The 21,540-nt window shown below is 36.3% G+C and overlaps 1 protein-coding gene and 1 long non-coding RNA gene across 46 annotated transcripts in view; one reads left to right on the top strand and one right to left on the bottom strand.

The window, feature by feature from the left end:
- The window catches only part of nrp1a (neuropilin 1a), a 418,289-nt gene that overhangs the window by 289,095 nt on the left and 107,654 nt on the right, over positions 1–21,540 (top strand).
- On the bottom strand, positions 4,810–11,802 carry LOC147837918 (uncharacterized). Its single transcript, XR_015524656.1, has 4 exons — positions 7,840–11,802; positions 7,641–7,799; positions 5,430–7,256; positions 4,810–5,216 (listed from the first exon to the last, which is right to left on the bottom strand). It is a non-coding gene; the product is annotated as an uncharacterized LOC147837918 (long non-coding RNA).

Below are 21,540 nucleotides of genomic sequence, written 5' to 3'. Positions count from 1 at the left end.
AAAACATCTCGTTTTGGGAGATAACATTGTAAATACTTTAATTAAGCCCCTCCCACTCTTCCAACCAGTGCAACTCTAATTAAATTAGTTTACTGATGAAAAAGTTACGTAAGGGATTGCTTAATTTACTAATAATTTGATAGGAGCTACGAACAAAGTTCTTCCCTTAAATACTGTACATGTATGTATGTATATGCTGGTATTATTGACATGTTTTGAATAATAACCCTACTTTTGAGCTAAACAAGGTTAGATTTGCCAGACAGTTGTACATGCTTTTAAACAATGACATGAGTTAGAAATCTGTTAATATGGTGTATATGAAATATATAATAATTGTTAATGTTTTGATGAGGATTGTTTTGATACATTTTTTGTGTCTATTTTTATTTAGTACAACCTAAAGGTCCTGGTTGGACCTAATGCATTGCCTTTTGAGTCAAGTAATTAAAGTATTTACACTAAAAATTCATTGTATTTACATTTTTTTAACGACGTCAGCACAAAAAACATGCATTTTAATGGATTTTGATGATCTAAAGTGCTTATTTGAATCATTGACCTAAACACAAACTACACTAAGAACAAATAATTCGTTCGATTTACTGTTTTTTAAGGTAAGTGGTTGCAAACCATTTATATGGGCAGAATTTAAACCAACAAATTAAATTAAGTAGCATTCAACTTAATTTCTTTATATAAATTGTACAATTGAACATGCAAACTCTACACAGAAATGCCAACTGACCCGCCGGTACTTAAACCAGCGACCTTCTTGCTGTGAGGCGACAGTGCTGACCACTGAGCCACCTTGCTGCCCCTATAATAATAATAATGATAATAATAATAATAATAATTATATGTAAGTCTAAATAATATACTTTGAGTGTAAATTATGAACTGTAAATCTAGATTATAATTATGACAAGTATCATAAGTATGGCACAACTATAAATTATAAACACACATAAAACAGCACAAAAAATAATAAATAAATAAAATAAATACAGAAATTACAGTGGAAAGGCTTCAATAATGATCATAATATTCCAAGAATCAAACTTTTTTCTTGTTTTCTTGCCCAGTGCTAGACGGAGATGACTGTGCTAACCACTGAGCCACTGCACCACCCCAAGTAAATACTTTCTATTCTTAAAGTAAACTCTCAATACGTTTTTGCAAAGCATAGGAAAATAATTTAAATTCAGATTTAATGATTAGTAATGAATAACTTTAAGTAACTTACCCATCAGTCTATTTTTAAATAAATGTACATTTGTGTTTACATTTTCCTTACTTTTTTTAACACATAAGTGGCTTCATCTGTTCCTCAGAAACGCTCTTTGTAGCGTTCGCCAAATGTCCGTGCATGGTTTTGCATTATGCCTTTACATGTGGTCACGGTTCATAAAATAGCAGAGTAAGTTATGTTAAGTGCTAACTTGAAGACACTCATGCCCTCAGTGCTGCGTTTTCTGCGGGAGCTCGGCTTCGGGGCTTTTTTTTTTTTTGCCATCCTAAAACGTGCTGTGGTTGTATTTCGTCCCCCAAGGCAACATATGCTGTTCACTGGGGTTCAACACCACTCTATGATCTCTCCACTTCAATCTGTCATCCTGAACGGCTTTTGTGGCCATTCAAACAAACTCAAAGTGGTTTAGTCATTTGGTTGATGATTGGCTGGAAGTTATAAGCCCATATAGGTTGCTGCACGATATATAGTTTCAGCATCGATATCACAATGTGATCATTCGCAATAGTCCCATCGCAGGATATGCAATGTAGAGTTTGCATTATAATGTATCGTTTGCGCGTGTTTTTAAGGCCTGTGATTGTATATTGATTTTAAAAGCATTCAGGCATAAGAAATTGTAGCATTTGTAGCTATTAATTTGATCAAATTATGTTTGTTTTTATTATTCAATGGCTGTAAAATATCCGTAAATGAGCAGTTTTTCGTATTTTGTGATTTATGTTTTATTTTTCGCAGTTTATTTATGCTTTTAAATGGCATTATGGGACCTTGACCTTTCTTTAACAACGTTTAACCTTGAAAAGTCCCCAAAAATGTACTTTTATTAACATATTGAATAGTTTAACGTGATATATTGTTAATTAACCGATATTTTTCCCCATGTGAATGCTATTAGACTTGGAAAATTTAAAAACTCTGTTAATTTTAGTTGTATTTTTTCCTTTATTGTATTTATAGATTGCTTATTAGAATTTAAGCAGATGCACTTCCACGACAGAATCATCCCAATTAATCTAACATGAATTATTTCCAAATAGAGATATTAAGTCATCTGGTGAAGTTGTAATTATATCGAAATATACAGCTGAAGTCTGAGTTATTTGCCCTTTTGTGAACTTTTGAGTTATTTTAGCCTTTAAATTCACTTTAAGCTGAATACTAGTATCTTGAAGAATATCTATCTAATATTATGTGGTCATCATGACAAGGAGAAAAGTAATCAGTATTTAGAAATGAGTTATTAAAACTGTTATGATTAGAAATGTGTTGACAAAATCCTCTCTGTGTTAAACAGAAATTGGGGAATATATATACAGGGGGGCTAATAATTCTGATTGACGCCCACCGCCACAACCTCTATCGCTAATTCGATTGTGAGAGCAGATAGACATCTGTTGGGTGGATCTGGTTACTGCAGATTAGGCGGTGTTTTCTTGACTCCCGGATTCAGCTGGACACACATTAAGGGTTCCTTGCATAATGGAAACTGTTGATGGCCGAAATGGTTTCTTTATCAGATGGACCGCGGAGCGAGGGAAGCTACAACACACGCTTCAGTGCGCCGCTCACAATCTAATTAGCGACAAATGCAACACACATGCTCAGCATAACATGTCTGTTATCAACAAAGCAAACAAGAAATGCTCGGTGTCCACTTGTGGAGGAAAAAAACAGCTGGCGGATCCGAGTGCTGCATGTGTGGCATGTCAGGCGCGTCTGGTTTGCAGTCAGAGCAAATCTTTGAGATTGAAGAGACGATTTATTATACATTTGGAACACACAATCAATCATAAATGTCAATTTTTGAAAATCCTGCATCATCTGAAAGCTGAATAAATAAGCTTCACATTGACGTATACTTGTGTAAGGATATGACAACATTTGGACTGTCCTCTTGTTGTGTGGTGACACATAGAATACTGTTTCCAGATCCAGATGTCAGGGTGGCTCAGTGGGTAGCACGATCGCCTTGCAGCCAGAAGGTCGCTGGTTCAAGCCTCAGCTTGGTCAGTGGGCGTTTTTGTGTGGAGTTTGCATGTTCTCCCTGTCTTGGCGTGGGTTTACTCTGGGTGCTCCGGTTTCCCCCACAAGTCCAAAGACATGTATTACAGATGAATTGGGTAGGCTGTAGAGTATGTGTGTGAATGGGAGTGTATGGGTGTTTTCCAGTAATGGGTTGCAGCTGCCTAAAACATATGCTGGATAAGATGGCAGTTCATTCCACTGTGGCGATCCCAGATTAACAAAGGGACTAAGAAAATGAATGAACTGACTTAATTGAACGGCTTTAAATAATTATATGAGCCATAATAACACATGTGCATTTATTCTGCTGTGCGTTCACTTTTAGAAAGGTTTCTGTGCAAACTGTGTAAAACAGACCCCTGTTTTTATTGATATTTTACTAAGGATAGCAGCATTGTTGATTATGTCACACTGGTGTATTTAGTGTTATTGAAGCAGATGGACTTCAGTGAGGTCATGGTGTGTGTGTGTGTTGTGTCAGAGGCCGCCCTCTGCAGATAACACATTCCTCTGACAGCACTATGAATCATTGATGCGCCCCAATCCGCTGACCAAACGAAAACTGGAAACATTTCCTCCTGATTGTTAGATTCTTGTCTTGAAGCATCAGATGGAGGAATTGTTGAAACGTGGCAAAGGACAGAATGCAGCTTTTTGCTCATGAAAGAGATAAGAGCTGCTGCTTGAAGCAATGTTCTTTGTACCTCGTCAGAGAACGCACAACAATAGCCAGTCAGTTTGGGTTTGTGCATGTGTGTGTGTGTGTGTGTGTGTGTGTGTGTGTGTGTGTGATAGTAAAGATGGCATTCAGAAAATGCAAGCTCAAGAACACTCCCAAAAGAGGTCAGTAAAAGGTCTCCGCAGTAACCCTAATCCTGAAAACACAGCTTTACAGTGAGCGACCTGTAGCGCCGCCCTGCTGGGTCAATCCGCTAAGTGCCACACATCCTGCAGAGAAAGCAAACACACTCTGGGCTCGATAAACAAAGCACACATCCTGTATCTGTGCTGCTTGGAGACTCAGACAAAGCTGATTAGTCATGGAGACACTAACAGTAGAGGCCTTTGATTTACACTAGCAGGCGAAAAGTTGGAAATTTGTGCAATTAGAATGTTAAATACTGGGGTCTTAAGTATGAATATGGTTCATTTGGATTTTAATGTGAATTATATGATGATGTTGGATGTATTTGGGTTACGCAGTGATATATATATATAATAAAAGTTAGAATTATTAGCCTATATTAATACACAGTTTTAATGGTTTTAAAAAAAAATCCACTTGTGGATAATAAAGAAAGTCAAGTTTGGAAAAAGTATGATAATAAGATTATTCAGCTCTCAAAGTTTGCGTTTGTCTAATAAAAAATACAGTGAAATTTGTGAAATAATATTGCAGTATTAAATAACTTATTTTATTGAATATAGTTGAATTGAATTGAATTGATTATTGAGGTTTAAAATGAATAACAATAATAATAATAATAATAATAATAATAATTATTATTATTATTATTATTATTATTATCACCATTATTTTACCAGGAAAAAACACATGAATCACACATTGACAAACTATTCAAAACATCTACAAACCTGTGCTTTAATTTTTAAATCATCTATACTCTTTTTTTTTTAAAGCATTTAGTGACATCAATTCTTTTAACTACAACCTTGTTTGTAGATTATTCCATGCAAATGTTGCTGCATATTTAAAAAACCTTTTTTCCCATCTTAGTCTGCACTTTAGGAACAGACAGTAAATAAATATCCTATGACCGAAGGTCATATAGGGACAGTTTTTTTTACAAATGTAATTCTGTAGATATGATGGAAATAAATTCAATATAGATTTGTAAACAAAGATATGCCAATGCTTGAGCCTTTAAATGGACAAAGCAGACATGTTGTCAGGCAAATTTTAAACATGATTAGTCTTGAGTGTCTAATAATCCTCCAAATATTCTAGTTTGATGAACTGCTTAAGAAGAAACATTTATTTAATCATATATTTTGTATTTATTTTTTATCTATTTCTTTCTTTCTTTATTTACTTTCTATTTATTTATTTTTATTATGTATTGCTTTTTTATTTATTTATTTTTATTGTTGTTGTTGTTGTTGTCAGTTTGGGATACTGATACAATACCATTCAAAAGTAGCATAAACATGTATTTACTTTTCTTCATCATAATAAATTGTTTGATAGTGAAAGTTGCAAATAAAGGTATTATTTTAAACATTCTTTATTTTCATCAAAACATCCAAAAAAATATGTAAAACTATGAAGCAAGACTTTTTTTTCAGCACTGATGAATTTAAGAATCATTATTAGTGATTTTGCATTAATAATAACTGATCATAATAGAACGCCAAATCATCAGATTATTATGATTTCTGAAGGAGTAATGATGATGAAAACGCAGCTTTGAATCACAGAAATAAACTAAATGTGTAAATATTTTACAATTTTACTATATTTTTAATCAAATAAGTGCAACTTTAGTGAGCAGAATTTTCTTTTTTTTAAGCAATAAATAAATCAAACTATTTTCAAACTTTTGACTGTACAGTATGAAGAGTTCAGATTCAAAACTCTCTAAATGTTTTTTTTTTCAGTATCCTATGATTTTTTTCAGTTCTTTCACTTTAAAGACAATGAAAACAACCTTTTCATCGACATAAAAATGAAAGTACACAACCTACACACAGTCTGATCAAAATGATCGTTTTAGAGCAATATTTCAGATGGCGTTTCGAAGCTTTTGCTGAACTCTTCATTTTTTGTGTATTTCCTATAGAAACGCACTCAATGGCTCTGATGCCACTCCATGACTCCTATGCCCTGCTGTTTCTGTGAATTAATATTATGACCATGAAACCAAGGCGAGAGGAGAAAGGCTAAAACTGTAGATCTCACTGCTGTTTAAATATCAGTCCACTAACCGAAGGACTGGATCCATTGTTTTGTGCAGGCTCCAGTGGAGCAGGGTCTCCTCTCCCCCACTGAGAGGCACCATAGCCGGGCTGGGAATGGCTGCAACTCCCACTCCTTTTTCCAGATACCCAGTGGTGTGAAGTAACAAATTACAAATACTCAATTGACTGTGATTGAGTAGGTTTACTAGTAGTTTTTAAAATGTGTACTTTTACCTTTACATTTTTAGTATCAAACTTTTACTGCACTATTTTCCTTCAACCTGTAGTCACTACTTTTTAATAACTGATTTCTTTCATCGTTGTCATGATGACAGCACATAATATTAGACTAAATTTTCTTTAAGACACTAGTATTCAGCTTAAAGTGACATTTAAAGGCTTCACTAGGGTAAGTAGGGTACATTTAGGGTAATTAGGCAAGTCATTGTATAACAGTGGTTTGTTCTGGAGACAATCAAAACTAATATTGCTTAAAGAGGCTAATAATATTGACCTTAAAATAGTTTCTAAAAAATTAAAAACTGCTTTTATGCCTGTCAAAATAAAACAAATAAGACTTTCTCCAGAAGAAAAAAATATTATAGGAAATACTGTAAAAGATTCCCGAATCTGTTCAACATCATTTGGGAAATATTTGAAAAAAGAAAACAAAAATCACAGGAGGGCGAATAGTTTAGACTGCAACGCTTTGGGTTTTCTTGTTTATGATGATTGGCTAAAGTGGAATAATTCCCGTCCAATCAAATAACATCATACAGAATAACCTCAAGACATAAAATCAAGATACACGCAGTGACGATTGTTCTTAAACAATCACTAAATGCACTACAGAATGTTTCGTTCTCACACACACGTATGCACAAATTGCATGTAAACACAACCTTCAGGCCTGTAGCCAGCCTGGTGAAAGGGGTGATTCTTTTTTCTATCAAAAAGTGGACCTTTCAGCAGTTATTCACCGCTCTATTTAAATGTGATAGGTAAATACTGCATTTAGGTGACATTCTAAGCACTATTTTTAGCTGAGTTTATTGAACTAATCCGCTTGTTAAGTGGTGACGTGTTTGTGACGTATGTATACTGTTTCCGGGTCCAAGCCGCCATTCATTTGAGTGGAGAAATCATTCGTTTATGATCACGTTTTATTCCTATCACACATTAAAGTTAATTTTATATAAAATCATAGTGTACACAACAATCTCTGGGCTTGCTGCATAACAAATACCAAAAATTTAACAATTTATAAAAAAATTAATCACTTTCTGGCCATCGGATATTAGGCAGGGACATATATATTGCGATCGTGATTTTCAAAAGTATTAAATCGCTTTGTAAACGTTTATTATTACCATTTCATGAGTCTCCCTATTCAGTTGAATAGAGCGCTTGGACCCGAAAGCCGCTTCGAGTGACATCACACTTAACAAGCGGATAAGCTTGTTGGATCTTAACCACACTTTTTGATGTACTAAAAATATTTAGAATAAAGAAATATGACAGATATTTATTTTTAAAATAGGAGTTCATTACATCACATCACATATCATTAGAAAAAAAAAGTTTTAAATAAAAAACTAGCCTATTGTAAGTTAATAAGCAAATAACAAGCTGGACAACACATTCAACTGTCCTCAGTCAGAATTTGGCCGTTTAAATAATAACAAACTTAAACATCATAAAATAATAATAATAACAACAATTTAGAGCTTCTCAATTTTTCTAGCCTCTCTTGTAAAAGTGCTTCACACTTATTGGTCATGTTTTGTTTTTAGAATAATGTCCAAGATTTATAGAATAAAGTTACTTGTCTAATGTTTTCTCTTTTTAAAAACAATACAGTATCAAAAGATGACTTTGCTTATGTCAGATGTGTTCTTGCACTGATGGATGTTGAAAAATACTTGTTTGCGTTGGCCAAAACTGACTAACTAAAGTCACACCAGGATTTCGCTTGGTCTTTAAGCCTTTTTCGATGGGTTATTTTTTATTTATGATGGCGTAGCAGTCAAAATATAACAAATGCGATCATTAATGGGACAAATTCTGGATCTTTGTCAGTGTGGGTCTTCCGGATCCCCCTGGCTATGGGCCTGACCTTGCACAGTGTAATACTCACTAGTCACTACTCTTGAGTACTTTTAAAAGGACTACTTTTTTACTCAGACTTGTAATATTTACAATATATACTTTTAATCTACTTATTCTCGAGTATGATTTTCAGTACTTTCCACCACTCCAGATACCGAACACTGACCCTCTCCACTCCTCCACAATGAATAAACAGTGAAGCGTATGAGCATGAGCATTCGTCAGCGGTTGTCACGGAGGGAAAAACTAAAGAAGTTTGGTATGCAATTTAAGTCCTTTCATCCTCAATGATGAGGGTTTTAATGCTTTGACCTTTGGGCAGCGGAGGAGGCTCGGGCTGACAGAGATTGTTTTAGAAACTTATGGCCCTTGTTAACAAACATAAGCACAGTGATCCATTCTCAGAAAGGGCAACAGGGACGCATTTGTAGGATTAAAAGTGACGCTGGCCATTTATTGAGTTGTTGAGGAGTCTCCAGCTGTTCTTATTTTAATCAAAGAAACCTAAAATTAAAATGTATCACAGTTTCTATTAATTATAAAGCGAGACAAATAAATAAATAACCTGCGTTACTGTTGATTGTAAGAATCATTATTGTTATCAGTAGTGTTGGTGTGGTGCTCTGGTTTCCCCCGCAGTCGCTATAGCTGAACTGGATGTACTAAATCGGCCGCTGTGTATGAGTGTGTGTGTGTGAATATGAGAGTGTATGGGTGTTTCCCACACGGCACTCATGTCTCATCACAAAATGGCAAACAAAACTGACATTTAGCCTACAATCCTTGCACAACCTACACTTTTATCTGTTATCTCTCTCTATTGATAGTACTCTGTTTTAATGGGAGATTTTGGAAATCAGATCTAAATTTAAGGAACGATCAGGTGGGGTAGAAAATAAGGCGGGTCCGGCAGCGGGTGAACAAAAAATGTATATACGGCGGGAGCGGTCGCGTGCGGAATAAAACCTGGCGGGAGCGGGATTAAAAATCCATTCCCATGCAGATCTCTACAGTGTAGCTTTCGCCATATTAAAGATCAGAGAAAGCACACCTGCCCACCCAATAAATAGTTAAAAGCGCACAAAAGAAACTGATTTAAATGCTAGGTGTGAGCTCTAAAGTGTCTCCATTGTCCACTTGTGTGATCGGATCCACAAAACCGCATCTTAATAGGAGGTGCGCTGCTGAAACAGGTGTAGCGCTGCTGTCTCATTTCACAAAGATGCCACTTTCTCCCCTTTTACGGTTGATGTGCTTTGTGTCAGACAGAAAGCAGAGCGCAGAGCAGGGATTTGGCCATCACGCTCAGATGTTTGCTGTGTTGGGAGGTTGTTTCTTGTCCCTAGACTGCTTCTAAATCACATTTGTTCTGGCTCTGCATTGAATTGTGGGTATGCAGGCGAAGGAGGCGGCAGCTGCCACATGAAGAAAGAGCGAGGTGGTGTTACTAAAGGCCAGTCCAGACGGAGAATGAAGCATCAACATTGGAAAACACACACACAAAGTGCCCACATACTGTTGCCGTATAACGATGATGTGTGTGTAATTTCTCTCAATGGGAAGTTTACACAACAGTGGTGCTTTCAAAACATTGCTGAATTTGCTCTAGCCTAAGATAGCAACAGCACATGCGGTAGTGGGGTTATTTGTCTGTTTAACCAATGGCAGAGAGTGGGAGTATTTGTGTCAAACCTGCTGGAAAACAGCAATTATTAGACCATCTCCTTGAGACATGTGCATTTAGAGGTGATCTTAAATATACTGTATGCATTTAGATTTGAGATATACTCAGGTTTTAGTGGCTACTGTATGTTTACATGCACCGGTTTTCATCAGTCTAAATGAATTGAATCCAGTCTTTCATCCTCTAAACACTGTAAACTGATTTAATTATATATTTAAATGCATTTTTTGTGCATTGCGATTAAAGCATTTGTGTTTAAGAAAGTTTAGGTTCAGCACTGATTTAAAAAACTTTATTATTTTAAGATTTTTAAGCAGACTATATTGTCTAAAAATAGAAATATTAGGTTTCATTTTGAAAGTGTTGGTGGCATGTTGGCTCAGTGGTCAGCACTGTGGCCTGTAAGCAAGAAGATCACTAGTTTGAGTCTCATCTGGGTCAGTTGGCATTTCTGTGTGGAGTTTGCATGTTCTCCCCGTGTTGGCATGGGTTTCCTCCAGGTGCTCCGGTTTCCCCAACATTCTAAACACGTGCTATATAGGGGAATTGGAGGAGTGTGTGTGGTGTGCTGCTGGAAGGGCATCCGCTGTGTAAAACATTTGCTGTAATAGTTGGCGGTTCATTCCGCTGTGGCGACCCCTGATGAATAAGGGACTAAGTGAAAGGGAAATATATAAATGAAAAAGCATCAGTGTGGACATGGCATAAAGTGGTGTGTGTGTCAGGGCGAGGGGTTTTCCGCCGCTAAAGCGCTTCACCTTGGCCCGTGTGCTGGAAGGACAGGCTGATTGAAACGCTCTCTCTCTGGGTGACATCTGCTGTCCTCCTGCTGTTCTGTCACTGGCTTGATTCATGTCCTCCTGCTTTTCTCGCTCTCTGAAAGCCTGGCCACTTCAGCTCAGCGGGAGCTTATCTGTGAGGGAGGAGAGAGGGATGAAGAAAGAGACGAGAAGAGAGTGTTAGAACGTGAGTAGATCAAGAGGCGGAGGGCGGACGGGATGAAAATGGGGAAGGAGTAAAAAAATAACCAGTGTAGGATATGTGAGTTGTTGACATTACTGCTCCGGTTTCCCCCACAGTCCAAACACATGCGCTATAGGGGAATCGATGAACTAAATTGGCCGTAGTGCATGAGTGTGTGTGTGAATGTGAGAGTGTATTGGTGTTTCCCAGTACTGGGTTGCAGCTGGAAGGGCACCCGCTGTGTAAAACGTATGCTGGAATTGTTGACTGTTCATTCCACTAATTAATAATGTACTAAGCTGAAGGAAAATGAATGAATGAACATTACATCACATTTTCGACACATGAGAAAAACTAATGTATTTAGTATCTATTAGTAATTAATATTTCTTTGTATTTAATGGAAATCTTGCTATGAAAAGTGCTGTTATTATTGATTATTTTATTTATTTTGTGGCATATCTCTATGGTTTGACTGTCTCAAATGCAGTTCAATCAATTACAGCTCTTATTAATGACATGGAAAATCATTAATAAATATCTCAGGCCTAATTTTACTGGTGGCTATTTTAGTAAATGACAGCGTGTGTTTTTATATCTATACATTTCTAAAAACATTTACAATTGGCTATTTTTATAAATGGTGATGAGGGTAATTGGGGAAGAAAAGTAATCTTGTTTTCACTTTGACATCAGATTATTTTTATTACCCCATTGGCAGATTATTTTGCTTGTTTTAAGGACAAACTCACTTAATTTTGATTTATTATTTCTGAAAACAGCACAAAATGGTTTGCTTGTCTAGAACATGTTTATTGATTTAAGAATTTGTAGATATTTGGACTAGAAACAAGACAAAAAATAAAGTAAGAAAATCAATTAGGAATCAATTAGGGGAATTCCCTCGTCACATTAAAGCACAAAAGACATGAGCAAATCTCAAAACTCCCCCAGTGACAGAAGAATGATGAGGCTTATAAGGAGAATTTGGCGGAGACTTCCTGAGCTTTCAAAAAGCTTCCCGAATATGGAAGTTTCTGTGAGCCGTCACAGCGGAGAGAATCCTGTTGCTCATTTCCTTTTTTGTTCCAGCTCAGATGATCTTAAGCAGGTCTTCAGGTGTTGCTTGATTCAAGAACAATTTGTTAATCTCGACGCTGGATTAAGAGTTGAAGACTTTACTTGGTCATATGATAAACAGCTGGTAAGAACGAGAGGCCATTTATGGGCTGTTGTTATGCTTAATGTATATTTATTCAGTTTTTATATTGATTTCAGGAATAATACTCAGTGGTTAGCACTGTCACCTCACAACAAGGTCACTGGTTCAACCCCCGGCTGGGCCAGTTGGCATTTCTGAGTTTGCATGTTCTCCCCGTGTTGGTGTGAGTTTCAAAAATAAAACCCCAATCTTACAATGATATTCTGTAACATATGAAAGACATTGTTGAGAATGATACAGAGAGAGAAAAGAGAGTTATATGGGGAATTGCCAATGCTTATGAACCAATAGTTGAGATTGGTTAAAGATCTGATTTTACGTCAACCTGGTTTTTGAAGCTCCCCTAGAGAACATCAGAAGGGCCTAAGCTTTAATTGATGTGGTCCTGTTGGAGAGCTAATGCAGCATGTCTGCACACGCTGGCCTTGTTTAGTTTGCTGCCAGAGCCGCAAATGGCCCTTTATTTGTGATTGATGGAGCTCCTGGCCAACTATGGTTCAGCCCACACCGCTCTAAACTCAAGGGACTGGTTGGATGGGGATTTGGGTTTGACAGGGTTCAGTTCCACTCGGGCCTCACGCTAAGATGGTAAAGTGAGTTTTTCCAGGTTGTATTTTTGAAAATGTTTTGCGAAATGGTAAAAAAAAATTTGCCTAAATATATTGTGTTTATTAAAATGAAGATTTGATATAAAGGTTTGAAATGTATATTATTAAATATTTATTTAGGGTAAAGAAAATATTTTTCCAATTTTACTGTAAAATGTGTAATGGAATCAGCGTATTTATTATTTACATTGTATTTAATGTGTATCTTATAAAATTAATATTAATAAAAATAATAATAATATCAGTATAATTTGCATATATAATATATACATATTTTTAAGTATGTTGATTAATTCATGTGCAAATACAGATTTTCTTAATATTACATTTGAATATATTTTCTTGGATTTAAGGGTTTGGAGGTTGCAAACTATTTTAAAATAATTTGAAAATGTATCTATTTGAAAATATATTTTCAAAAACTTATTCATATAATTTTACTGTATTTTTAAAAAATAAATATATTTATAATTAAATTTTTTTAAACACATAATTGAAAATAAAAATATTTTTTTTGCGTTTTAATATATGTTATTTCTATCTATTTCTATTTATTTAATTATTTATTTCTATTTTTTAAATGAAAGTAGTTAGTAATGAAAAAATATTTTAGTATTTTAAATATATATTTTCAAAAACTTTTATTGTATTTGCAAATCAAAAATTTATTTATTTACGTTTTTAAATAAAAGTAAATAAAATGTGATGCAGTTTTAATATATAAGTAATTTAATAAATTAATATTTTAGTATTTTAAAATATATTTTCAAATCTTGTATAAATAATTTTAATTTTTTTAAAAATACATATATATTTCATTTATTTATTATTTTTTATAAAAGTAAATCAAACTAATTGTATTTTTGTATTTTAAAGTGTTTTCAAAGATGTATTTCTATAATTTATATATATATATACATATTTTTAAACTTATTTTTTAAATATTTTTTACCGTACTTTTTTTACCATATGGGTTCAAGGGAACCCTGTTGTTTTGTATTTATACTGTTTTAGATCTTGTTTTCACAAATAAACTTTCGTCTCATTCTCATTGGTTTTCTCCAGTCCCTCTTGGTCTTTTGGGTGTCAGTGTTGGTCGTGAGTTTGATGGCTGGAAAGAGACAGTGATGAATGGGGCAAAGGCTCTCTGATTGAGTTGAAGCAGTTCACACGCCGCTTGCTCGGCCGCCCCTTTCGTTTGCTATTCTCTTAGTGCTGTCTTTTAGCAGATCGGTGTGTGAACTGGAGGTTTGTTTGTGTGCGAATGTGGTATTTTTCTCACACTCTAATTTGCCATTAAATAGCACGTCTCAAAAGCTGCAAACTGACCTGCTTTTAAATCAACCCCTCAGTGGGATATTTGTGGTCTTGTAATGTTTCAGCCTCAATGCCAGCTTAAGTCTGTGAGTCCCTCTTTTTTTGCTGGTCATAGCATGCATACTGAGCTAATTATCTTTCACGAGGTCTCCAAGTTGGCAGGGGCGGTAAGGGTTTGTGAATGGAGAGGTCACTTTGCCCTCCAAACTTTGGCATCACCTTTTGGCATCGGCGCTTTGATCAAACTGCAGACACCACACGTATGCGTGCACACACTTTGACACCAGCACATTGCCCGGGCCACAACAGAATGCACCGCAATTGCAATGGAAAGAAAACAACACACCACCTGCTTGTCTCAGTGTGTGCCCTCTGGAGTGTGTAATTCCAGGAACTTACTTCCTTTTTGAGGAGAACGGATGCCCTGTTGGGAAAGGAAGGAGATAAAGTAAGAATGTGTGTGATAACGACACACAAAGCATAAGGAAGCTTATTTTAAATCGCATCATTGTTTAATGGGGAACGTGTTTTGTTAACACTTTACAATAAGATTGTATTACGTAATGCATTTACTAACATGAACAAACCACACATTTATTACAGTATTTGTTCATTTTAGTAAACATTATATAGTGAAAATACGGTTGTTTATTGTTCATGTGAACTCACGGTGCATGAAGTAATGCATGAGCGTGAGTTTAGTAGTGTTCATGATTAGTTCATGTTAGTAAATGCATTAACTAATGAATCCTTATTTCAAAGTGTGACCCATGTTTTTGACCAATTTGTGACTAGCAGAGCGGATGATAACATTTAAACAAAATTTAACATTAAAACATATTGTATTACAGGTGATATGAGCTGTCTTTTTAAAGTTCATACATTTATTTATTTCTTCAGGCATTTCTTTCCCAACATTAGCATTGACTGGGGAGGTTCTTTTGTTTCCTAAGGATGAATCTACTAAATACGCATGACCTATACCTCACAAAAAAAATAATAAATAAATAGTTTACAGGTTTAAAAGATAGTATTCCTGCTTCAGAAAGAGTAAATATAAGTTTTTTTACACAGTTGTGTAGTAAATATTCTAGCTATTCCAGATCGTATTCAGAAATATTTAGTATAGCTGCGTCCCAAATGGCACACTATACTCTATGCACTCATGCACTATGCACTTACACACTCAGCAGGATAGTATATGTATGTAGTGTCGTCCCAAATGGAGCACTAATGTTTTTTTACTAAGCGGAATTTCAAACCGTTCCCCTAATAATGTTTGACGATTGCCATATCAGTGAAATAAACGACCGAATTATCAAATAATACCTGCTGTGAGTATAACCGCATTCACCATCGGGAGGCGCTATAATCACTCTCGTAGGAGAATTTTGCTTTCCTCATCCAAAATAAATAAAGTTATCCATCATGTGCCGCCGATAGCTCCGCCCCTTCCGATACTTAAGCAAACCTGCGGTCGTTGAGTGCGTGAAGTGTCCATCATTACACACTTCACTTTAGCGGCTGAATGAGTGCATCATCCGGGTAATTAAAGTGCACTTATTATTTTTAGAGTTTTCAGTGTGAACACACTACTTACACTATTTACACTACAAAATGGCGTAGAATACTACATAAGTATGCAATTTGGGACGCAACTTATGTTTCTGTGACTTTTATTTCCCTTATACATATTACCCACACATAATCTTCATTATTTTTATTGGCAAATATGTGACAAGCAGAACGGATACATTTAAACATAATTGTATGACAGGTGATATGAGCTGTCTTGTTAAAGTCCTTGCATTACTTTCTTTCTTCAAGCATTTATTTTCCTACATTAGCATCGACTGGGGAGGATCTTTTGTTTCCTAAGGATGAATTTATTAAATACGCATTGCCCATTATACCTCACCAAAAAAAAAAAAAAATAATAAAAATAAAAATAGTTTACAGGTTTAAATATTGTATTCCTGCTTCAGAATGAGTGAATATAAGGATTTTCACGTCAATATAGTAAATACTCTAGCTATTCTATTCTAGCTATAATCAAATTTTTTAGCGAGATCTTATTCAGAAATGTTTAGTATGTGTTTTCTGGCTTTATTTCTGTGACTTTTATTTCCCTGACTCATACTAAGCACACATAATATTTATTATTTTTTAATAACATTTGTCACAAGCAGAATAGATGATAACATTCAAACTAACAAAACACTCGACAGCAACGAATATCAGACGCTTGACAAAGCAAAGATCTCTCTTTTGTCCTTCTCTTTCCTCTTATGTAATCAAAAATCAGCATCTGTGTGTCTCAATTCCTCGTGTCGCTGTTGACCACTGTTCCCTTGAGATATGATGCTGACTTGGCCTTCTGTCTGCCGTCACTGTACACGTCTGGATGAGGAGGAAAAGGGGGGTATGGGCACGGAAAGCAAGTTAATTGAATTACTCCCAGTGCAGTTATAAGCACAGTTTTCTCTGGAAGAGCGAATGAGCTGGGATACGAAACATTCGGGGGAAACTTGAAGTGACCCAGCACACAGACCAGGGGGACCTCATGCACTCATCCATGAGCCCGTAGCTCAATTTCTCTCGATCTCTCTCTTCCATTCCAACTCTCTTTCTTTCTCTCATGGACGCCACCCACTGGTTTACCTCTAGTTGACCTCCCTAAGCATTCAGTTCACTACTAACAAGGGAGCATGTATTCGTCTGCGGTATGTAAACGGCCGATTGTCCTGTGTCATTCTGAGCAGTCATTATTATTCGGCTCTGATTTAAACTCAGTATCTTCATCATCAGCTCATTCTGGCTGTGGCAAATTGGATTTGTGGCTTGTTTTATTCAATAATGCACTTAGATATACATCTATAATAACTGTCTGTCCTGTCCTCCTTTTCTGCTGTAGGACTGGTGACACGGGTCAGACATTCTAGCCTGCGGGATCTTGTTATATATCTCTACATAATTAGTATTGTAATTAGCATAGCAAAAGGTATTACCTTAAAGTTGACCCCACACAGAGCAGAATTAGATTTAGTCCTCATTAGCCTCACTTTCTAGCACTGCAGAATCAGCCCAAGGGTGTGAGACGTAGGGGTTGACTGGGGTGGGGGTATTTTTAATGAAAGACGGTGCACATCTGCCCCCTGACCCAAGCCAACCACCTCCCTCCCTCCAACTCAATCCATGTCTTTTCTATAGCTGGACTTTTCATCTTCTTAACCGTGGTCTCATCTCCAGGGGGCTGGGGCCACTCTGGCTCCGTAATAATACCCCCTATCAGATGTCAAGGTGGGACAAATGGTGGCTATTCTCTTAGTAATGGCCAGTGAAATGGGCTCCTGACAGAGACCGAATGAAGACCTGTGTCCCCTCAACACCATATAGTGCAATTTCTTTTTCCATTGTCCTATTCATGAACTAAAGTGGATTTTTTGTGTGTGTTTTCGCTTGAGTAATGATATTGATGAAATGATGGGATGTTTTGGTGCTATGATATTGGATACACACTGTAAGAAATACATATTTGTTACACACACAAAAAAAATGATGCATTGGATTTGCTAAATTAAGGTAAGGGTTGCAAATAATTTATATGGGCTGAATTGAAACACACTAATTAAGTTTTAACATTAATACATTTCATTTGTTTAAATTCAGCCCATGGAAACTGTTTGCAACCACTTACCTTTACAAAAAATTGAGTAAATCCAATTAATTATCAACATCAAGTTCTGTACACTACCTGACAGAAGTCTTGTCGTGGATCTCAGTTATAGGAGCATCAAATAATAACTCGACTTCTAGTTGACCATTTGGAAAAGTGGATTTTTTGTGATGGATCATCTGTTGATCTGCATCCAAATCATCACAAATACTGCAGAAGATCTACTGGAACATACATGGAGCCAATATTCTCAGAGAAATCAGTCAAGTTTGGTGAAGGGGAAATCATGGTTTGGGGTTCATTCAGTATGGGGGCGTGCGAGAGATCTGCAGAGTGGATGATCAACATCAACAGCCTGAGGTATCAAGACATCTGTGCTGCCCATTACATTACAAACCACAGGAGAGGGACAATTCTCCAGCAGGATAGCGCTCCTCATACTTCAGCCTCCACATCAAAACTCATGAAAGCAAAGATGCTCCAGGATTGGCCAGCCCAGCCACTAGACATGAACCTTATTGAGGAGGAGGTGTTGAAGATGAATCCAAAGACTCTTGATGAACTCTGGGATCCTGCTGAGCGCTTTCTTTGCCAGATGACTTTATTAATCAGTGATTTGAGTCATGTCAGAGATGTATGGATGCAGTCCTCCAAGCTCATGATGGAGTCAGACACAATATTCATTCTGTCTCCACTGCAGCAGGACTTTATATTCTATACTGGACATTATTTCTGTTCAGTGACGAGACTTTAGTCTAAGCATAGTCAGACTTTACTGTCATAATGAAATCATTAATAATCAAGGCATGATCAGATTTTATTTTGGTAAAAAAAAAAAAAAACTAGCATAATCTAGAGGCCTTTGCCTTTCATATGAGCCACTTCTGATACCAAATGATCAACTAGAAGTCAACTTATTATTTGTTCTTACTATAACTTGCATAGTCGACAAGACTTGTATTTTGTATTGTATTGTATTTTGGGCCATTTATCTCTGCTCTGTTGATATATATATATATATTTTTTTTTTTGATGATGAAAGTTCAACTGTGCAGTTTGACATTGATGTTTTAGTAGTTTAAAACAGCATACAGTATTGCAAAATAAATATATAGAGGATTAAGTGGGGAAATAACAGAAAAAGCACTGGCAGGATTATTACCAGGGTTTTGAACCACAGTTTACAACACTAGCACAGACTATATATCACTTCAAACTCATAAAAATGTCCATTAAAGTCACTTTTCTAAACTTTTTGACATTAAAAGTTGTTGGAGATATATAAATGGTCTATAATGCAATTCAAAAGCAGCAATAAATGACAAAATTGAGACAACTGTTAGTTTACAAATATTTTTTTAGATTGTACATTCATTCATTCATTTTCTTTTCGGTTTGGTCCCATTATTAATCAGGGGTCGCCACAGCGGAATGAACCACCAACTATTCCAGCATATGTTTTACGCAACAGATGCCCTTCCAGACGCAATCCAACACTGGGAAACACCCATACACTCTTGCATTCACACTCATACACTACGGCCAATTTAGTTCATCAGTTCCCCTATAGCGCATGTGTTTGGACTGTAGGGGAAACCGGAGCACCCGGAGGAAACCCACACCAACACGGGGAGAACATGCAATCTCCACATAGAAATGCCTACTGACCCAGCCGAGACTCAAACCAGCAACCTTCTTGCTGTGAGGCGATTGTACTACCCACTGCGCCATCTTGACGCTAGATTGTATATTAGTGATATGAAATATCTTTAGATGGTTTTTAAATATTATTTTCTTCTGATGGATTAAACATTGACCCAACACAACATTGCGATCATCTTAGCGTTCACCTAGCTATAGCTTTTACATATTTCATCAACCATTCAACACCATTTAAACTCTCGTCCAGTTCATGACTTATTTTTCCAAAATTGCAGCAAGTTTGCAGCAGCTTCCTTCAACATGTCAGTGTTACACTGAGGCTAAATCTCAGAGGTAAAATTAAGCCAATTTAGCACAGCTCCTCATCATATCCTGTCAGAGGATGATGATACACAGATATCCATCCTGATGACAGAACTTCCTCGAGCTCCTTCAGCTGTGTTTATACTCAATCATTTGGGATTGGTACATTAGCAGGAGTGTGGCACTCTGGTGTAGCCTAACCGAGCTCTACGCTGCGGCTCGCTTAGTGTACGCGTTTCACTTAATCAGTAAATGCATATTAGCCATCTTGCCCCCTGGGCAGAACTCTAATTAATTGCTCTTGCTCCTTCCTCAAAACGAGAACAGGATGTTGGAGTCTAAATGAGGGCATTTTGTGGGCTAATATGCTTTCTGCGTTTCTTCGAATTCCAAACTATAAAGCTTTCTGTTTTCCAGCAATATTGCTTTAATGGACAGGGGCGGATGATGGAGTGAAGGGAAACTGAATAGTTTGCTGACGTGCATCATTGTAGAGGGGGAATTAATAATGTAGTGGTAGCACAGTGTCCTCTTTGTCTTGTTGCCTTCTCCTCGTTTTCCCTGACGGAAAATTAACAAGTTTGGATTTAGTCAGAAGGAAGGACAACACTAGGAGGAATGCTTTTCTTCAGTTTTGTCTTGATTCTAATCCAAATATCAAGCATTTTCCAGATCAGGGGTGCCCAAACTTTTTCTTATGAAGGAGCAAAAACTAAACTTGATTGAGGTTGAGGGGCCGAAGGTAAATACACCAAACCGTAAAGTTGTCCATGTATTTTCCTTATGTATTATTATTATTTATTCATTCATTTTCTTTTCGGCTTAGTCCCTTTCTTAATCCGGGGTCGCCACAGCGGAATGAACCGCCAACTTATCCAGCACGTTTTTACGCAATGGATGCCCTTCCAGCCGCAACCCATCTTTGGGAAACATCCACGCACACTCATTTATACTCATACACTACGTACAATTCTGCTTACCCAATTCACCTGTACCGCATGTGTTTGGACTGTGGGGGAAACTGGAACACCTGGAGCAAACCCACGCGAACACAGGGAGAACATGCAAACTCCACACTGAAACGCCAACTGACCCAGCTGAGGCTCAAACTAGGGACCTTCTTGCTGTGAGGCGACAGCACTACCTACTGCGCCACTGCCTTGGCCTTATTATTATTAATTATATAACTTCTTACATAATTGAACTAATACTATTATTAATATTTATTATTATTTCCTTTATTTAGTCATGAGATCACATTAAGACCGTACTGTCTCTTCTTCCAGTGGAAGCAGCACATAACCTTTCACACAAAAATCATTATAATTTATTTAAAATTAATTTATTATATTTAAATTACTTTATATTAATAATTATACATGTTTATAATGAAGATCTTAAAACAAAACAAAAAACAATCAATCTCATGTATAACACTAAATAATACACTTATCCACTTATCCTTAATACACTTATCCTTGTCTTCTGCAGTCCGCTATTCATCAAGTTACTGTGTTTATTTTTTAAATTTGATTCATTCACAACATTTAATTGAAACTTTTAATTTTAGTTTGCTTTTTTTTGTAGCGCAACAGTTTAAAAACATAGCTATGTTAAATTAGAAATGAAAATCTCTGTTAAAAGCATTGCCCCAAAAATTCCCCATCATACTTCCTCTCTTCTCAGATGGGATGGAGGGCCAAATCAAAGGTTACTGTGGGCCAACTAATTGCAACTTTTAAAACTTACACTGAAAATTGCTGTAGTAACGTTCATCTTTTGCTGCTGTTTTATTTC

Source organism: Danio rerio, chromosome 24, assembly GCF_052040795.2.
Source record: "Danio rerio strain M-AB ecotype USA chromosome 24, GRCz13ab, whole genome shotgun sequence".
Taxonomy (NCBI): Eukaryota; Metazoa; Chordata; class Actinopteri; order Cypriniformes; family Danionidae; genus Danio; species Danio rerio.
The sequence above is the reverse complement of the archived record's forward strand: the minus strand, read 5'-3'. Positions and strand labels throughout refer to the sequence as shown.